This window comes from Argiope bruennichi, chromosome 6 (assembly GCF_947563725.1).
Source record: "Argiope bruennichi chromosome 6, qqArgBrue1.1, whole genome shotgun sequence".
NCBI classification, from domain to species: Eukaryota; Metazoa; Arthropoda; class Arachnida; order Araneae; family Araneidae; genus Argiope; species Argiope bruennichi.
In genome coordinates, this window is record NC_079156.1 from 82,712,622 (window position 1) to 82,734,642 (window position 22,021).

Sequence of the window (22,021 nt, forward strand, 5' to 3'; positions counted from 1 at the left end):
AACAATAATCGTGTCATTTTTTTTCAGCATCTGAACTTGTTTGGCTATAGTAGATGCCCTTTGTCCATTCGACATCCCTTCAAAATTTTTCCATCTTTAATAACGAAACTTTTATAATCTTTTCCAAAATCGAGAATTTTTGTGGTAGTCTAAAGTGTTACAATATCATCATTACAATATCATCATTACAATATCATCATTACAATATCATCATACAATATCATCATTACAATATCATCATTACAATATCATCATACAATATCATCATTACAATATCATCATACAATATCATCATTACAATATCATCATTACAATATCATCATTACAATATCGTCATTACAATATCCTCATTACAATATCCTCATTACAATATCATCATTACAATATCATCATTACAATATCATCATACAATATATCAGACTACATTATAAGATTGTATTTGTTTAAATCCAAAAGACGTCAGTGCAAAACGACATGAATATGCTGCTTTGGAGAGAAAATATAAATTCAATAATTGCAACAGAAGTATCATTGTCAAGGTCTAGGTGATTCAGCTTTTATTAATTGCTCATTTGTTATGCCAAACATTTTTTTTTTTTTGGATTCATAAACTTTTATTTAATTTAATAAGTTTCATTACTACAAAAATGAAATTTAGCTATAAATTTTTCATGTCAGAGATTTCTGAAATTATATTCATTTGTTTTCTCAGACATTATTTCATTTCAGATTTTCAGAACTTAAATATGTATTATTGGAGTAATAATTAAATTTGATTTTGCATGAATGGCGCCATCTGTTATTGAATATGAAAAAATTGGCCTACAATATTTATGAATATTAATTATGAATTATACTGCAAGCAATTTTTATTTGCCTTGAAATTATAGTGTAATAATTTTGTATTTACATGTTTTTTATTTTCATGTATTTTAGATTGTAATGATCTGAAATTTTAGTAATTAATACAATTCTGACATGTTATTGATACCTAATAAAATAATCCATACGCTGTTTTTTTATTTTAAAATTAAATTATTGTATAATCTTTTCTCAAATGCCTTGCCATAGTTCATAAAAAATTAATTATAGTTTAAAAGAAAATTCTTTACATTTTCATATGTAATTTAACTTTTTTCCATATTTATTTTGTCATTATTTTTCCAATTTTAAAATAGTGTAAAAATTAATTGCCCTTAAGTAGAAAAGAGAAGATAAAGAAGACTTTCAAGATTTTCTGTGAAATAACTTAGACTTCTTATAAATAAATAAATACTTGATACAACAAATTTATGTACTACCTTTTTTTACTATTAAATGTCTTTTACAGAAGTTGTTTTTAACAGTCAGATGCTTTTAACTACCTTGGTTAATATTTATTTAGATATATTTTTTTGGCCTTATAAAGAGACAGCTGATTAAATATTCATCACATGTTTTGACTAAAAATTCGAAAAATTATTCTTACTCTTTCCCAGAATCCATTAAAAATAAATTTTACATAGAGGTAATAAAAGGGAAATTTTCGCAATGATTTAAATACTAATGAATGTTGTCATTTAACAAATTATAAAAGATTTCGAAAAAAATAGAAGCAAATATAGATGTTTCTAAAAGAAATAGTTTAAAAGAATTTTAACTACATATATAAAACAAGTAATTAGTATTAAAAATTATAATATTGCACAGAAATAAAACATCACGCATCTAAAAAATAACCACCATTTTCTAAAGCATACTTTTTTTTGTTTATATATAAATTTACATATAAATAAGCTACTATATATAAGTTATCTCCTTCATGTGGCAACATAATCAGAAAGGTGACAATAATTGTCAATGGAAACAAAAAATTACCATGAAAATGTTTAAGGTGGAAAGTTGAATTCTATCGCAAAATCAAGTAAGAGAACATCCAAAATACTTGTATATGGTACTAAAATGTTAACTTAATTATTTAACGTAAAGTATGTCAGAATGAATGGTTCATTCATCACGGATCATCAGCAGGCTTTTTTTTTAACCATCCTACTTAATGGTACATAAATAGAGAGTGCTTTCTAGAATTCGGTACTTTAAATCTATAGCCATTGCTTCGGATTTCTTATATCATCTTATATTGTGTTATTCCCTGTTGAAACCAATCTGTATAATTATCAATTACTCTACAGATAATTTTATGCATAAATTCTGCTCCATCGCTCCAACCATGGCAGTATAATTCATTATTAATCAAGAAAAACAAGTATAAAAATTCTCATAAGTGATTTTAAATAAATTCTTTCAGCGGATTTCCCTTTCTCACTGTTATAATTTGCATTTTGAATGTATTTACGATAAGTCCCTTCATAATCTGAAAGTTAAATATTAGGCTACTCTTGGCAGTTATTTTTTTAATTTTGTGTTTTAAGTTGTTTATTGCTCTGCAACAAAAACTTTGCTAAAATTGTTTTCTTAAATTTATTATTATTTGAAATTGTTTCCAGATAGGGTAACAAATTGCATTTTTTTTAAATATTTATTATACAGTAAATTATAGTAAAATAAAAGGCATTTCCTATATCTCTTAAAGTATAAAACACAGTCTAAATAAATTTGAATAAGAAAAATATCTTATTGTCTTGTCTCATGTTATGGTAATGTCTTATTAATTTGGACGCATCTTCGGTGTTGTATAAAAAGTATTATAATCATTGAAAAATTCAACCCAATAATGATGACTGAAATAACAATGGTGCTCATTATTTCAGATCTCAATATGTCCAAAGAAATCATATATGTCAGTTTTTCTGTGAGTATGATGTTGAAATCCTACAACTTAGAATGCGATATTTACACTAAAATTAGGTTTGTATCAAAGTGTTGGTGAAAATTTACAATGGGAACTTTGTTTTTTGAGTACATGTTGACAGTAAATATTTTTGAACATGATGTCTCAAATCTATCGATATTGAAAAGTTTCAGTATCGATATAGGTTAACGAAACTAGATGACGCCCTCAACATCACTGCGAAATTCTATTCTCTTTTTGAGCGTGATTGATTGAATACCCATGATGCATGCTTTGTTCACTGGTTTCCGGAATAGGGAGATTTTCGGAGAACTCTCAAAGGATGTCCGAGTATACATTTACCTAATAGTCACCAATTAAGCGGATTTTTCTTTTATATATTACCCAATTGAAACCTTTATTGCTTTTATTAAGGAGAGGAAAGTTTTTGCATCTTTTAAAGAAAAACTCAGGCATTCCAGTTTTCTGATGTATATGAGTTCGAATGATCTGAGGGTTAATGAGAGGGTTAAATAAGCAATTGAACGAGTTTTATTTTGAGGTTTTATCACAATATATCTAGATATATGTTAAATTTTGGCTTAAATCACAAAATGTTTGGTAGTCTCTCTGCATATATGTATATAAGTAAATGCGATAGCACAAAAACGTGACAAACAATATAAAATATATATATGCCCTCAAAATGGCATATCATTTCAAATTTCCGCATTTCTCAAGCGATTGGTTACTTGTTGGTTGTTTTTCATCCGTGATTATGTGAATGTTACCGTTAAAGTATATAATGCAGTTATTTCATAGAATACCTAGTTATTCCATGAAATAACTGATCTTGTCCGTTAAAGTGTGTAATATGTTATTAATTTGACACTTTAACTAGTTATTCTATGAAATAACTAGATATTCTATAAATTAAATAATGGAAGACAGTTAAAGTGTGAAATAAACAATTTATCTAAAATGAAATTAAACTAATGATAGACAATTAAAATGAAAAAGAAGCAATTTATCTAATTTATGCAGCGTATAAATGGTATTTATGGAAAAGCACCATAAAATCATTTGTTACAACAAGGATTACTAAAATGACACTTGGAATTACAAAGAACATTATTTCTAAAACAAAAAAATTTTTATTTCTAAAACAAACAAACAATAACATAAATGCAGTAAGGGTGGAAGGTAAATGTATTTGTCGTGCGAGATATATGATATAGATTATTTTACACTTTAACGGGCTGCAGATTGTTATTCTATGAAATAACTAGTTAAACCATGAAATACAAGAGAGTTTTACACTTTAACGGACACGATAAGTTATTTCATGGAATAACTAGGTATTCTATAAAATAACGGATTTCATACTTTAACGGTAACATGAACACAATAGAAATATAGCATGCAAGAGGAATTAAGTTTGTAATTTTTCTCTCAAAAAGTGTAAATCTGCATCAAATTTTTAAGCCGATAGTCAACAGATAGAAATGATTAAGAAATTCAAAATGCATTTGCAGAACTCCTAATATTATCTAAGTATAAACCAAAATGGAGCGGAACATACGGCTGCTAGATTTTAATATGTTGCCACAACTGGAGCATAGTTAAAATCAACTTTATGGTTTTTAGAATTGAAACTGACAAATAATTCATAAGCTTCATTTTCCTACAATCTTTACAAAATTTCAAATACATAATTATTCAAAATTCAAAAAAACAATCAAGGATGATGAGTTCTCATCGCTGCGCAATTTCTAGTAAATATATTTCTCTATACAGTTGCGGATTAACATACCTAAATCCACAGAAATAAGCCAAGTGTCAAGATACTTCAAACTGCCAAATCCTCATAAGCTCAGAAATTTATCATGTTATTCAAGATAAAAGTTTCACAAGCGGTAGAATTTTGCGTATGGGTTGATGAAGTATAAGTCTGTAGAATGATTCATGAAGTTCTTTTATTTTCTTTACGCCCATATCGAATAATTTTCTCCAAGTGAGAAATGGACGACATTTTGGAATAATGGACGAAATCTGTAAAAACCAGCATTGTTTGGGAAAGATATTCGTTCATGGGATTATGAAGCCATAATTTTCCCGTTTCATTGTATCTTTAAAGATCTTCTCTTTCTCTCATTTTGAACAGCCTAAGACATATAGCTTCCTTACAAAATAAGAAAGGCTTTAGCTTAAATGAGTGTTTAATATCTTCCATTGCCATTTATTCTTCCTTTTAATATGTATTTAAAATATGAGCTGATGTTCTGGAGGGATAATATTGAGTTAAATTGGATGAACATGGGACTCAGAGATTTTTTAAAAACCTCAATGAATTAACTACTACCTAATAATAACTCATTATCATGTGATTATATTTACGCTATATTAGTTGTGATAGTTACATAATTACATATAGATATCACATCACCTGAAACTTTATATTCTATTATTACATTGATTTTTTATTTTGATTTTTTTAAAATATTTCCATAGTTTTCTCTATGTAAAATAAAGGGATGTTAAAATAGGAAACAAAGTTGCGTTTTCTTTATCTTTTAACAGTTTAATAATCTTTTCAAATTTCTTCCAGTTTTCAAACTCGTAGTCACAGAAAATAATCAGTAATTGCATTCCAGAGCAGCGAATTATATTGTTTTTAATTTCTTACGTTCATACATAACAAACGAAAGTATGAATCATTTGCATTTAAATAATTCAATTAGATTATTTGCACGACTAATTAAAGAGGGTGTACTAGTTTTCATTTATGTTTCAGATATTGAATTCATGTATAACAAATAGACCGATACATTACCGATTGAAACGCTCAAATAGATCCTCGATTTTGGAGTCAGACCATATACTAAATTTTATCTATAAACGTTTCGTCAATCATATGAATTGGTAGACTGAGTGTGTTTCCTGACTGAAGTAGACTAGAAAAGTGGGTATTCGGCGAAATCCGGAAGTCAAATCTCCTAATGAAGACTCTCCGTGTGTGGTAGTGGCTGGCACACGTATAAATTGTCGTGGTCACAAAGTCCTCCATGTTGAGAATAATATCACTGGGGATACTGGAGCAGAGGTGATCTTTCTCTGGTTCAGGTCTAAATTACGATCTAAGGTTGAATGAATGAAATACAAGAATGGAGTCCTCCCCGTAAAAAAGGTTGTGACGTGTGAGTAGCAAAGTCATACTTTTGGCCCTAGATGGCGCTACTGAAAAAAAAGAGAAGCAAAACATTCGGTTTAAATTCGCTAACTTAGTCAGTGGGCGTTTCTTTGACAAGTGCCATCAGAAACAACAACAACAACATCCCGAAGTCAAAGTTTTCTACGATTACAATACTATCTCTTTCTATATGAGTCTTTAAAATCACTTCAATAATAGCTTTGGTCTGTTTCTTTCAAATTAAATTTCTTAAACTAAGTATAGAAACTCACCGTAACAATATAAAACACTTCAAATATAATTTTGAATCTTTTTGATGTTTATATTGCGTTCGATTTGCCATCATATACGATAGTTTAAATGAAAATTGAAGCATAGCTCTACGCTTCCGAGTTTTTTTTAATCTAATACTTGCATTTATTTAATTCAGTTAGATTATTTAAGCAAATAAATAAAAGTGAATGCCAAATTTCATTTATGTATGTGCTTGCGTATTTTAGATATCACATTCTTATATAAACCAATGGTTAATTTTACGTATCTTCGATTCTAGTGTCAGATTATATATCAAATTTTCTTTATATATCTTGTTCCATAATTCCGTCTTTGTCAATCATACGAATGGATAAATCGGTCTTCTTTCTAGGAGAGATCTAAAACAGAAAGATTCGTCAAAACTTCGAGTTCGTCTTTTTGGCGATTACTCTAATTTCTCTTTATATATGAGTAAGAAAAATTGTTTAAATAATAGCCCTCTCTAATTCTTTTAAAATTAAATTTCTTCCATGAAATCTAGAATCTAATCACAGCAATATCAGGCACTTCAAATATAATTTTGAAACTGTTCAAATATTTAAAAAAGATTCGGTTTGCGGTCGTATCAGGGCCGCGGTGGCTTGGTGGTAAGGTCTCGGCTTCGGAACTGGAGGGTTTCAGGTTCGAGACCCGATTCTACCTAAGAACCGTCGTGTAAGCGGCTCTGGTACACATTAAACGTCCTCCCGTTGGTGTGGTGTGGAGAGGGAGATGTCAGCTCAGGTGTTGTCCTCGTCATCTGACCGCAGTACAAGATTACGTAGTCAGTCTCAAAAATAGCCATAGTGTTGCTTTAAAACGGGACGTTAATATAATTAAACTAAACTAAATTTGTCGTCGTATCCGAGAATGTAAAAGAAAATTTAAATCAAACTTCTAACCTTTTATATTTAGTTTCTTTATTTATTCTTTACACTTGGTTGGACTATGAAAATCATTGTTTTAAAATCCCACTTGCATTAGAAAATTTAATTCGTTTCTATAAGACGAATAAACAGTTTATCGCTCATTCTGCTCTAACGACAAGAAAGAGCTGTGCAATTTAATCTGTACCGTTTTACTCGCAGTTGAGTGTATTGGATCATTAATTCGAAGGGTATTTCTCTGATCTCAAGCTTCACCGGTCATTAAGGGTGCCAAGCTCTCTTTATCGGCCAGTATAAATCATTCCATTCCCTTATACTCGTGGAACGTTGGCATTCATTGCCCCAATGACTAACAATCCTTTATTAACCAGAGTATATCCGGTTCAGAGTTTATATTAATGAAACCTATTTGAAGGGACATTCCTGAAATAGTCACTTCGTAATATTTAGAAAGAAAGTATGTGACGGAAATAAGGTTGATTCTAAATGAGCAGGGTAGGGTGGGGTGTTCAGTTGTAATCAATCCCTTAATAGGGATGTTTCCAAAAATCAAATATTTGTGTTAGATTTTCAGAAAGCATGAAATTTATAAAATATCAAATGAATTTTAAATGAAAATAACTTCAAAGCAAATAAAATATATCTAAATAAATCCGTTGTTGTTGTTTCTTATGGCACTTGCCATGGGCAAGCCTGCTGTTCGGAGACAGCAGATTTAAGCCTGAGAGGGAGCGCCTCTTGTTTCTATAGTAGCGCCATCTAGGGCCAAGAGAACGACTTAGCTACACACACATCACAACCCTTTTTACGGGGTGGACTTCATTCACTCAACCACAGATCGTAAGTTAGACCTGAATCAGAGAACGATCACCCCTGATCCAGTACCCCCAGTGTTATTACTCTCGACATGGAGGACTTTGTGACCACGACAGATTTAACGCGCGTCAGCCACCAAACATGCGGGGAATCGGCCGGCGGAGTTCGAACTCGCAACCTAAGGGATGCGAATCCGATGCTCTACCAACCAGGCTATTTTCAGCTTTAATGGAACTCTTACATCTACCCGATGCCTTTACGGCTGTTGATTCAATTAAAAGACGCAACGCTTGCTTAAAAAACAGAACAGTACAGTATAGCTTTAAAAACAACAAAACATATACATATAGAAACAGCAACACGTCTCTAGACAACGGCTCTATTTATAAACAACATAATATATGTACATAGAAACAGTCGCTAGGCAACGGCACAATTGGAAACAATTATTCAACTCATTTCAGTTCCCAACTAAAATATCTAATGGGATATTTATTGTACAATAATAAGATTTTGCAGGGGGGGGGGAGGCGTTGTATAATTACTGAACAGATTTTGAAGAAAATGCTTAACAGAAAAAAAATCAGAGTAACTATCCATGTACGAAGGTACGTAAAATAACTTGTTTATTCCAAATCCACTTCTAAAGCGATGGGATCAAATTCAAGCAAATTTTTTTTCTTTGCATAGTTAACTTTTCAAATTAGAGAAGTTAACCAAATGTTCAGCTGTTAAATTTGTGGAAATTAGCCAAAATTTTGACATTTTTCCGAAATAATTTCGAAACAAATTATTTCACAAGAAACGTTTTTTCAGCATCTCAAAATTCAGAACTTTACCCCTTCAATGATACGAAATCTTCGTTCATTTATTTTCCGATTTTCATTAATCTTTCAAAAGTTATTGAATACTTTTATTAATGCTAATTTTAAAATAAGGAATTTTTAAGAAATAGCTTCATTGCTAGGCAAAGGAAAGATTTTAACGAACTTAATCTTTTGAAACATATATTCTTTTAAATAACGTCTAGCAACGATTTTTAATGACTTTAAAAACAGTTATAAACTTAATTATCCAAAAATAAAAATGAATATGTTAGAAATACTTTATTTATAAGGCAAATGTTCGCTAATAAAAATTTGCTATTTAAAAGTCATTTGTTGGTGAATGTATTGAAATTCCATCGATTGCTTATATTAAACAGATATTTATATTTTGTACGGAACATATAATTATACTATAATAAGTATAATAAATATAAATATATAATGACTCTAAGCATAAGGAATATAATCATATAAGTATTAGGAAGGTTTTAATGAAAAATTTGTGACAATTAACTAAACCGTAAGTTTGTAATTAGTGATAAAAATTTTATTTCGAAATACGCTGACGATTTCAGATATTACAATATAGATATGGAGGGAAAAGTATTCTGAAGTTATATATATATATATATATATATATATATATATATATATATATATATATATATATATATATATATATATATATATATATATATATATATATATATATATATATATATATATATATATATATATATATATATATATATATATATATATATATGCAATTTTTTAGAATGTTACTTGCTTTTTTATTATACTTATATATATGATCATTAAATGCATAGACTCTATTTAAATATTTCAAAATCTACATTTTATGCAACAAATTGACTTTCAGTGCATAATGAAAATTTAACTAATTGCTCAGTTGGGAATTAGAACAACACAAAACTATTGTCATGCATTAGTGAAGCAAGGCTTGTGGGATATTAAATATTAATTATTTAAGCAACTAATTATAATAATAATACATTCCAAAATATTCTGAAGGCCAGTCTTTTTTAGAAATATCACAATATTCTATACCATATAATTGGAAAATTACTGCTCCTAGTTTTCTCTCCAACTTCCTACATTCCATCTGAAAGATAGCCTAGTAATGCGGTTCTTCTGTAGGAAATGACCAATTTTCATCAGTTTTTTTTTCTTCTAAAACGTATGTTCTGTTTCGATGTAATACTTACTGTATAATATTAATTACTCTCAGAAGAAGAATCATCGCTTCAGAATTAATAGATGGCAAATGGTGACTAAAATTCATTTTAACGCCACATAGCCTAGCAGAATTTATTGTATTCCACATTTTGAGAAAACAAATCGATTTGGAAATTAATTAAATGAAATATTTTTGAAAGAAAATTCAAATCAAATAGATTTTCACCTACTTAGAGGAATATTAGATTGGAAAGTGACATATTTGTAATAAAAATACATAAGGATGATCTTTGGAATCACATAGTAGAAAAATGGATAAGAAATGTTTTAACTTGATTATATCAACAATTAATTCGTTAAAATTAGTAGACAAGTGGTTGACAATGAGGCAAAATAGATGTACAGTTAGAAATAAGCAAGCTAATTTCAGCGTCATTTGTCTCTCTCTCTCTCTCTTTGTAAGAAAGCAAATAGATAGAATTTTGAAATAAAACTAATGGTTTTAAAGAATTAAGAGCAGCAAAACTAATTCTTGCATGCTAAAATAAGTTGTCGACTTATAAAAAATATTATTATACATTTAGCAACAAAAGAATTTACGTTGCAAAGATGAAAGTAAAGTAATAAAACACACTTTCTTATTATTTCTCTTTGCAATTTGTCAAATTCGACGCTTCAAGAAATCTTTAATCAAAATGCATCGTGGTAATCAATATTGTAAGATATTGTATTTTTAAGAAGAAGAAGGAATTTGTAGAAATTTGCTTTCTAATTATATTGCAGAAGGCTTCTTAATTCAATTTGTTTTGTAAATACGAGTTTATACAAGTGGCACCATCAGGTATGATCTTGAGTTTCTTAAGGAAGTTTGAAAAAAGAAATCTTTTCAAAAATTCGTATAATTTTTGGCAAAGAAATGTAAGCAAAGATAAAATGGAAGACAATAACTAAAATAAAAAGTACATTCTATAATACTACACAAATAAAAAATAATTTTTTACAAAAAACTGATTTTGTATTTTTTATAGCTTTTAAAAATTAATTTTTTTATGTGAAGCAAGAATTTTCTTCTAATATTTTACATAAACTCAAAATTAAATTTGAATTTTAAAGTGTCCATACAAATAAATGTTATTTAATCCACTTTCCCCTCTCTTTGAAAAAATATTCAAAATAAAAAAATGTCCCTATATTTAAGGAACATATTAAGTAAAGGGCATTGACCAGAATGGCAATGGCCTTAAGCATCGCATTCCTATTAGCAGACAAGTATCCATGATCGTAACTTGAAGCGATAATTTGCAATTAGAAATTTACATTAATAATTAGGAACGACGATTTCATTTGTATCTCTTCAGTTATTTGATGAAGCGTACTCTGTCAAATGTAAAAAAAGCGATGTATTTTTCTTAAAAGCTGATAGTTTATTTTTAGCCACAGTTCTGAAGGATTGTTGCAATTTGATTTATATTAGCTATTGCAGTTCGAATTCTACTCCTGGCTTTGCCATTTTTAGTTCACACACACACACAAAAAAAAAACCCTCATCAAGAGGAAGTGTTATAAACATTAAAAAATTCTGCCTCGTCATTTAGATGAATTTCCTAGTTTCATGCCTCATTGAATACAAATAGAGTATTTGAAATTTAGCTGGTTTATCAATAAAGCTAGTAAAAAAAAATAGTTATATAAAAGGGTAAAATTTAGCACATGTTTCTTGCATGAAAAATTTATTTTTTATCGCATTTGGAACCATATATGTTCTAAAGAAAAATTTTAAGTCTGTTAAACTCACCGTTACTGTCTCGCTTATTGAATTTATTCTCTTAAATCTTTGATCGTTTTTCAATACCATAAAAAGAATGTAAAATCTGTTAAAAAGTCCAAAGCCAGAAAAAAAGTAAGCTGTAAATAGTTAGTTTATAATAGTTTTTATTTCTTCTTCTCGAAAGAGAATAAAGAATATAATTTTTAAAAATTTCTAATATAAATAAAGTTTTAGTCTAAGTTTTTCCTTCAAATTTTCTTGTTTTGAATAAACTTTTCCTCTCTTATTATGGAAAATTTAAAAATCACTCAGCTGTTAATACATAAAATCGAAAGAAGTGGAAATAGTTGAAACGAAATTCTTGGTACAAAATAACGCTCGAAACAAATAAACTTGGGAATAAAACTGATACCGTATAATAAATTTTAGTATTTTGCCGTAACTATCAGAAAAGCAGTTATCAGTGATCGTTAAAAAAAGTTTAGAGGCAATACTACATTGAAAGAAATAAAGGTTTCCTTGGAGAAACGATTGTGCAATAATTTTCTTTCTCTAGTTGATAAGCTTGATAACAAGATATACATTTTGTTATTTAAATTCGATCATTACGAGATAAAAATTATCGAAGATATTTATTTCAATAACTTGATAATTCTTTTACCTAACTGATTAGGGGCGTTTGGCAGTGCACCAGGCCCGCTTACACGACGGTTCTTCGGTTGAATCGGGTCTCGAGCCTGAAGCTCTCAAGTTCTGAAGCCCGTGACCTTACCACAAGGCCATCATTGCCCCATATGATAATAGAGGAATATTTAGTCTGAATTGACTAATAATAAATACATATTTATAAATAAATCGTTGGTTTGATGCAGTCTGGCAAGTTTATGCCATTTTACCTTGTCAACCAATCGTTCTGATTTACTGAGAGGGGATATATACGTGTTTTTTTTATACTTTCTTAATTCTACGATCTATTTTAGCATATATCATGATCAAAAATACCATCATCTTAAGTACTATTCAAGATGTATTAATCAGTGTTAAAAGCTTCGCCTTTCCTTAAATTCTCCGAAATCTCAAACGTTTTGAACAAAATTTAAAATTTAATCTAAATTTTTTGTATAATTAAGATTTATTATAATGGAATATACAGTTGCTATTTAATTCTATATACTTTCGAATGCTTATAAAAGATTGTAAATAAAAATACCCATAAAAGAAAATTATGCAAGAATACGTATGAAAAATCATCCAGTGAGAATACTCAAGAGAAGATATATTGCAAGAATACTCATGAAAAATTATCAAAATACGAACAGTAGTACATCATATAGGATACTCATGAAGGATTATTTAGTAAAAATACTCGCAGGAAGACATATTTTAAGAATATCATGAAATGTTATCTTGTAAGTATACTTATTAGAGGGCAGGCATCATGTAAGAAAATTCATGAAAGATTATCTTGTAAGAATACTTATTAGAGGGCATCATGTAAGAAATTCATGAAAGATTATCTTGTAAGAATACTTATTAGAGGGCATCATGTAAGAAATTCATGAAAGATTATCTTGTAAGAATACTTATTAGAGGGCATTATGTAAGAATATTCATGAAAGATTATCTTGTAAGAATACTTATAAGAGGGCATCATGTAAGAATATTCATGAAAGATCTAGTAAAATTATGTAATAAATTATCATGTAAAAATTCTTATGGAACGTCTTCAATCAAGAATGATCATGAATTATGAGAAAATGTATAAGTATACTCAGAAGTACTTGTTATTATTACAAATTTAAAATTATTCTTATATCATAATTAAGTACAGTTGGTTTTGCAGTTTTAAAAAAGTGCAAGTTTTAAATTGGAACTCGTAGAAAAATAAAAGCTCAGAGCGTTTTTACTCTTCGTTAAGTCAATATAACGAAAAGAATGTATAAAAAAATGTCGAAAAGAGTTGGCAGTTTTCTTTTGAAAATGAAAATGGATTTTTCTCCCCTTCATAAACGTATTCACTCTTTTCTCCTTGAGAAAAATGCAAATATGAAACACGAATATGAGGGAACTTTTCTGTTCTGAAAGATTTCGGATAGAATATGAATCCAAAAGTCAGTTTTTTTCAGAAAAATAATGTTGAAATCGGGTAGAAAAATTTTAAAACTATTTTAAGAAGTCCTTTTTTAAAAAAAAAAATGTTATCAGCTGCTTAAAAATTTTTTCTTGAAATATGTGTTATTTTAAATTTAACAGTGGACTATTTCTTTTGCACATGAAATGTAATGACTTTTTTAGAATTTCATTTATTTACGAGGAGTTTTATGAAAATCTATGGGTTAAATACAAATAATTGAATTTATAATAATCTGCTTACGAAACTGAATAGCAATCAAACATATAAATGATATATTTTGATGTGAAACGACTTAGATTTTATACATATTTCTTCAAAATTTATATATTATTTTTTGAATTAAAGTTTAAAAAAATATTTAATATATTATTATTTGCATATAATTACACTAATAATATGTATTCCTAATTAACAGTGGTAAATATTCATATCTTATTTAAATTTAATATTATAAATTGTGTGGTTTTGAAAAGAAATCTTATCCAAAACTAACTGTAACTGTTAGCAAAATGTAAAATCAGTACCAGAATAAGTAAAGTACAATTTTTACATTTAAATATTAAGAAACTTGCTAAATTTAAAGTTTTATGATTGTATTTCTTTCAAGTTCTGTCAATTTCCGATTAAAATAAAGTTAAAATATAGTTTGTAATTAGAATTTTTGATCAACTTGAAGGAAATTTTATAAATTGCAAATAGTGTTCAAATTTCTCAATTGCTTCTAATCTCTATTGGAAAAAGTTGTTCCACAATATACCCATGATCCCTGATATTCTGAATACTGGCTAATATAGTGAAGATAACATAACAATGCTGCGAGACATTTTCTGTTAATAAGGTTAATTAAATGATTTGCACTCAGCGTTTCCACTGATTATAATAGGACTGTTTAAGACCTTTATTTCATTTAATATATTTTCTGTTATAAGGTGTATCAAAAATAACAAAGTAAATTTAATTTGTTTTATTTTAAATATTTGAGCATTTTGAAATTTCTGTGTGTAGTTATTTAATTATTATTTCGAAATTTTAGTGTGCGGTTGCTTACAGAAATTAATAATACATAATAATTACTAGCCACTTTTGGCGACCAGCTGTTCATCTATCATCTATGTAATAACTGGTAAAAGCAAAGAACCATCCCCCTTGTCATTAACGCTATCCTTATTCGGCGAACTTTCATGTCATAAGAAATGAGTGCCACCAATGGTCATACAATCATCATATTATATAAATTCCTCTAATCATTTCTGATATATATTACAAAAGCGTCACTTCATTCTATATTCTCTAGGGTGAAGGAAGGAATCATTGACAGAATTCACCACTGGCGACCACTAAATCTAATCCTAATGCGTCGATTATTCCCAATTTCTAATCTCAAGACACATAGATATATCACAAAGGGTTCGTTTGCCTTTTCACCTCCCAGCTCACAGATGCTGTTATAAAATATAAGTATTATACAATATATTAAATACATTCTTAGTAATATTAATATTTCAAAATAAAATTTAATGAGGGTCCCCAACCTTAGCAACTGGGCAGATTTCTATAGTTTTCGTGCATTACTAGTATGAAATTTTCTTCAATTTTCATAGTAATTAATGTCGCTACTTAGCAAAGAAGGCAATCAGAAGGCTCTATCATCATTACGCAGTCATAATTCAATATAGTAATTTCTTTTCAAAGATGTATTTTATCAAAATTCAATGTTAGTATGTAAGGTTTGTATTAATGTCATTAATTTGATTATTAAAGACGGCTAGTATAAATAAGAAAAACTTAATCATGTCAATCGAACATTGATTTATTACATCTTATCACAAATAGTTACAATATAAGTAAAAACTGCCGATAATATCGGAACTAATTGCTTAAGAGATAAAATTGTCTTGCTAATGAAAATAGGTGAAATTTTACCATTTGTTGAAGCTTAAGGTTATAAAAAATGAATACGTTTATGAAGAGGGAAAAATCCCTTTTCATTTTCAAAAGAAAACTACCAACTCTTTTCGACATTTTTTATACTTTCTTTTCGTTATATTGACTTATGTAATGGAATATTTTGAAATCGATATATTGATCTAAATATTTAGTGGCTAGGGTTGACAAACTCTGCCGAACTACAAAAATATACGTTTATTTATAAAATATACAAAAGTTTTGTTTTTTCGATTTCTACCAGAATTAAAAAAATTGTGCATTTCCATATAATTTTAATTATTGATTATTTTAAAACCCATTGAATTTTTTTATACTAACAACTTGCTATGTTAATAAGTAAATATAATAAAAATTATTAGATTTATAAAAATAAAAAAATTAGTGTCATTTTTAAAATTTAAAAAATTTGGTTTTTGTTGTAAAACATTTGATGTCTTAATTCAAAATAACAAGAACTAAGCAAAATGTCTGTTATTTTTAGGTAAAAATGTAATGATTTCATTTTGAATTTAATATTTTCTACAATTTTAAAGTTCTGCAAGTCGTGATCTACCACTATTAACTACATTATAAATTTATTTGGTAAGTTAGAATTTACACTAGAAAAAGCATAACTCAAGATAAATTTTTTTATAAAATATTTTTTATCCATGCATAAGGATAGGAAAATTCAGGAAATGAAAAATGGCTTTTAAACACCATATTTAAAAATATATATTTTTTGCTAGAAATATAAAAAAATAAGATTCTATTTCAATATAAATTTACTTTATTAAATCACAGAATTCACGTTTAGATCCGTGTAAATAATTATGAAAACTTTTGACAGAAATGAGCTTTGAATTTTTTGCTTCAAAACAGTTAAATGATATTTGATAGAACATGTGAGAAATTTTACGCATGAGTGCTAAAAGTAATGGTCTGTGATCTTTCTATTTCCCTTCTTGTATCTAATTATCATTTAAATAGTTATTTTTGCTCTTTCTTCGTTTGCTATTTACTGATTTTATATTTATTTCTAGAAAAATGTTTTGAATAGATTAGGAATAACGTTTTTATATAAGTTTAAATAAAATGTATCACATTCTTGTTTTTAGGCTAATGACGAACAATGTCACCAAAATAAAATTTCAAATGATTTATTCTTGTAACAATAACGTTTCAAAGTTAATTAAATATCAAAAAACGGCTCTAAAATTAAAAAAAAATATTTACTGAATTTCTATCAAAATCATATAAGGACTCTAAGAAACAGAGTTTCAAAATTAAATCTAAAAAATAAATTAATAGATGTAGTATAAACTATTAACAATTTACGAATGTGAGCATTGTAAATTTGCTAATTATCTAAATATAAGTGAAAGTTATTATGGCTGCATATGTTTGTATGTTAAGCACCTTTTACTAAACAATTACGTCTAATTCAACAAAATTTTGCGCGATTACTGCATAAGATATGAGGTAGAAAAATATAAATTTTCGTAATAAACAATTAATTAAAGAATCAATTATTTAGAAATTTAAAAAAAAAATGACTTTTTAACAAGACATTGAACCTTCTTACTACTATTTTTATTTCACTTTTATTTAATAAATCTTTTAACCAAGCTTTAATAGACCGTCAAGTAGTGATTTAACCATGCTTAAAACCCAACATGCTGCAACATTAGTGAACAAAATTTCGTATGATAATGTAATAAACATTAATAATTTTGATACTATTTTTAGTAAAATAATAAAAGCGGTTTTAAATCATTAAAACGCATAAAAATTTCAAAATTCAGAAATTGGAATTAAAATTTTTTAGACATTAGCTCTAATGGGCATCACTTACTTTCTATATTTTTCAAGTGAACTGCATTGATTGTATATGTTAGATAGAAAAGAGAAATAAAATTCAACCATCAATTTGTTCAGAATACTTAGAGACCATCACTGCTTCGATGCATCAACAATTCTCTTTGGATGGATGTTACTTCTTTAATTCATTAGTCTAATGTTTCGAATGGAAAATTCGATCAAAAGAATTTCTAGAATTTTCTGCAATTTTGTTTTTAGAATCAATTTTTGAATAAGATTTAAGAAATGATTTTAAAGATATTCCTGTATTCCTTTACTAAAATATGGAAACAATGATTTCAACAAAAATCTTATTGTTAAATTGAATCGATAAAACGTAAGATGCCAATTTAATCGCATTCATAAAATGTAGAAAATTTATATAGCGTCTTTAGTTTATATATTAGTTTCAATATAATATTGGTTTTTTATATCAATTAGATTTATAATTTTATTTGACCTCTAATTTTTTTATAAAGTAATTCGATTTTCTTTGTCTATATCTACTTTCATGTCTATTTCCCAATTCATTAAGCAAAATTTTCTTGAAATTTTGCATAAGATTATTCTCCCATGTGACTTTTTTCATTCAAACTGAAATAAATCGCTTGAATAATTACATTCTGGGAATATTAAAATGGGCTAGTGTAATTGGAAGCAAAAAAAAACTATTCAAAACTTCAGAGTTCTGAAACATTAGAAAGTGAATGAAAAATCGATAACAAAGTACTTTCTTTACAAATCTGATACAAATGAAGCTGAACATAAGTGTTTAAGAATACAAATTATATTAGATACTCTCATATATATTAGAAAATTTTAGTTCACTTATTTTATAAACTTAAAGAAAGATCAAATGTAGGACAAGGAATTTCAAAATAATTAAATCTTTCTATACATTCTAAATTACGGTACATTTTTTTAAAAATTTGCAGACGAAGCAAATTGTATCAGATCTTATTACTCTGAGTAGTGTTGTTGTTTCTTACGGCACTTGCTACGGACAAGTCCGCTGTTACGAAGACAGCGATATTAAGCCGGAGGAGGAGCGCTACTTGTTATCATAGTAGCGACAACTAGAGCCAAGAGAACGACTTTGCTACTCACGTATAGGGATTGCAATACCGGACCAAAATTTCAATACCGGTATTCGATATTTTTTAGATCTTAATACCGGGATACCGGTTTTAATACCGGTATTAGAAATTTTAGAAAAAGAAAGAAAACAAGGGGTTTCTTTGTTTTATTTGCCCGTTTCATAAAAGAGTGTAAATATCACAAAAAATAATATGTAATTTATAAATTATAACAGTATATAAAGAATCACAAAAAAGTAAAGGAACAACTTATTTATTTAAATCACAAAAAAAGTATAAATATGACTATTCAGTCTGTGGTACTATTACAAATTTTTTAAATGTGATCTTAAAAAACATAGTGCATCAATTGTACTGTTATTAAGCCTAAAAAGTAATTTTGTGTAAAAATTACCAGCTGTGAAAAACGCTCTTTCGGCATCTACGCTAGTTGGTGATACTGTTAGCAATACGCGATATACTTTTTCCAAGTATTTACCTCTAAATCCCTCATCATCAAATAAATCAATTTCTCGTCGGATGGTTTTGGATATAGCTAATTTTTGTATTGTATTTTGGTTCGTTGATTTTTTTTTTGTTTTTGTTTATCGCTAATTCTAATTTTTGTTCAAGAGACAATTCCTTTTCACTATCGAAATTAGTATCATCATAGTCTTCGATAACTTAACCGAATTCTTCTGAATGTGAATAGGTTTGTGGGTAAAACATTGTAAGAAAATTTACTATAGTCAGATTTGAATTGATTATTTTCTTTTCTTCTTTTTCATTTTCATTTTCAAAATCATTATAATTATGTAAATACCATAAGACATTTTCTATTTTGGTACGCCTTTCTTCTGTGCGATTTTTCAATGTAATATATAATTCTTCAGATAGTGATGTGTGCTGTTCTTTCATGATTGCAACATGAAATTTATTGTTGCATTAGCTATTAATAAATTAAAATATAATTTTATAGTTAATTTTATTGGAAGTAGAGCTGATATAGTTCTGAATATTAAGTCGAATTCACTATCTGAAAAATTAATTTACAGGTTTAAGTTGATTATTGCTTTTTGGATTGGATTTCCCAGTTTCAAAAATCGTTCCATCATTAGGAGTAAACTGTTCCAACTTGTCTTAGAATCTATTATCAACATATATTGTGTTTTATTTTCAGTTAGTATATATTTTTATAATATGGCATTTTTTGTAGGGGAAAGTTTAAATATCTCAACAATTTTTCGAACTTTATAAATTATAGGAAGCAATTCTTGATGGGTTAATATTTCATCCTCATTAGCAATATCTTCTTCCACAATTACATTGTCATTATCTTCCTTGTCAATATCACTCTCACTCTTACTCTCTTCAAAGTTGGAATCCGAAGTTTCTATATCCACAGTATTTGGATTCTTCTGTTCTTTATTTTTTTGGTATAATACATCTATTACTCCTAATTGAATTCCATGTGCATAGCACAATTGCTGATTTGCACCAATCAACTTTCCAACTTTTTTTATAACAGTTGCTCCATTAGTCGTTATGGATACAATATCTTCTTTCAGGGACAATCCATGTTTCGCTAATTTATTATTTATATTTCGCTAATTAATTAGATTTAAGCAATTAATTAGCTAATTAATTTCGTACGTTAGGGAGACATAAAAACAAAAACGTATACTATTTTGCTATGTTGGTGACCCCTGAACATATAGTGGAGACAATTTAAAAAAGTTCTAGTAAATACCGAAAAACCGGTATTTAAACTTGTGAATACCGGTATTACAAAATTGTGAAATGGCTCAAAATACCGGTATTCGGTATCCCGGTATTGCAATCCCTACTCACGTATCACTCATTCGCTTGCATAAACCCTTTTTACAGGAGAGTGCATTCACACATCTCACAGAAAGAACAACGGAAAAATAACCATGCCCAAACAGGGACTCGAACACGGGACGTTCAGATCACGGGGAAGACGCGCTACCACTAAGCCAGGACGCCGGCATTCTGAGTTGTAAATTGTTATATATATGATGAGACTTCCAATTCAAGTTCAATATTCCCAAGATCTCTCTCACATTACCTTATGATTCGTAAAATTGTTTCATAAAATATTTTGTTAAATGTAAATGAAATAGTTCATTTGAACCGTCTTAAACATGGTAATTTTTTTCCTTTTATTTAAAGAAAGAGCAAAAGAACAAATATTTCGAAAAACCCGTTTATTAGAATAGTATTGTATCATTCTAAAATTATTATTATCAAATAAAAAGTATGCGTAGGTGGTCTTTCATTTTTTTGTCAATAAATTCCTTTTAAATAAGATGAATATAGTTAAATAACTACTTTTCAAGTTGAATAGAATAAATCCTATACAATTCATGACAATTTTCAAAGAATATTATAGAATGTCATTAATAACGATGCATATGTGAGTACAAATTTTTATACAAAAAACAAAACATTGAAACAGAAAACGTTTTACTTGTGTGAATTTTTTTGTCGCAAGAATCAGTATAAATATCACAAAATTTAGGAAAACAAAAGGAAAAATTTGATGCTGGGAAAAAAACTTTGTTTAGATTTCAAACTAAGAAGGCAATGTAATGTATTAGAATTTGGCTATAGCGGATGTTTCGAATTCAACTTTGTTTCTGACCTACTTGCGCGAAATTCACTAAAATGGCATTTTAAAATATATTTATTTCGAAAAACGAACATTTTTTATACATTTTAATGAAAGGAAGGTATAGATAATCTGTTTTTGCATTTGATATTTTATTAAAAGGGAATCCAAGCATTTGTATTAAATGCATGCCATTTCTTAATGTTCTATTTTTGTATCAAAAGGGGAAAAAAACACAAAACTGAGGACTGGTTGATTTAACTTTCAAGAATTTTCTGAACTATATCATTTATATTTTATTTTCATATAATTTTCTTAATGAATTAACTTTTCTGGTAAAATTTAAACCGCCATTTATTCTTTCACCGGGGATTTAATGCAAACATTTTATAAAGCAATTTATTTATTTTGTCCAAATTTTGGGGAAGCTTAGAAATAAAAAGAATGATTCGCAAACTTTTTTTTTTACTAGAAATTTATAATTTTCTTATGTACACTGTACTCTTTTTATATACAACCTTGTTTAAGAAGTAAAGGAATTACTCTAGTTTATTACTTTCCAGATGTGCATTAAGAGTTAGAGAGTTTTGCGTTACTTTCAGTAACTTTTTCAGTATACTTTGTTATTTAATGGATTATAA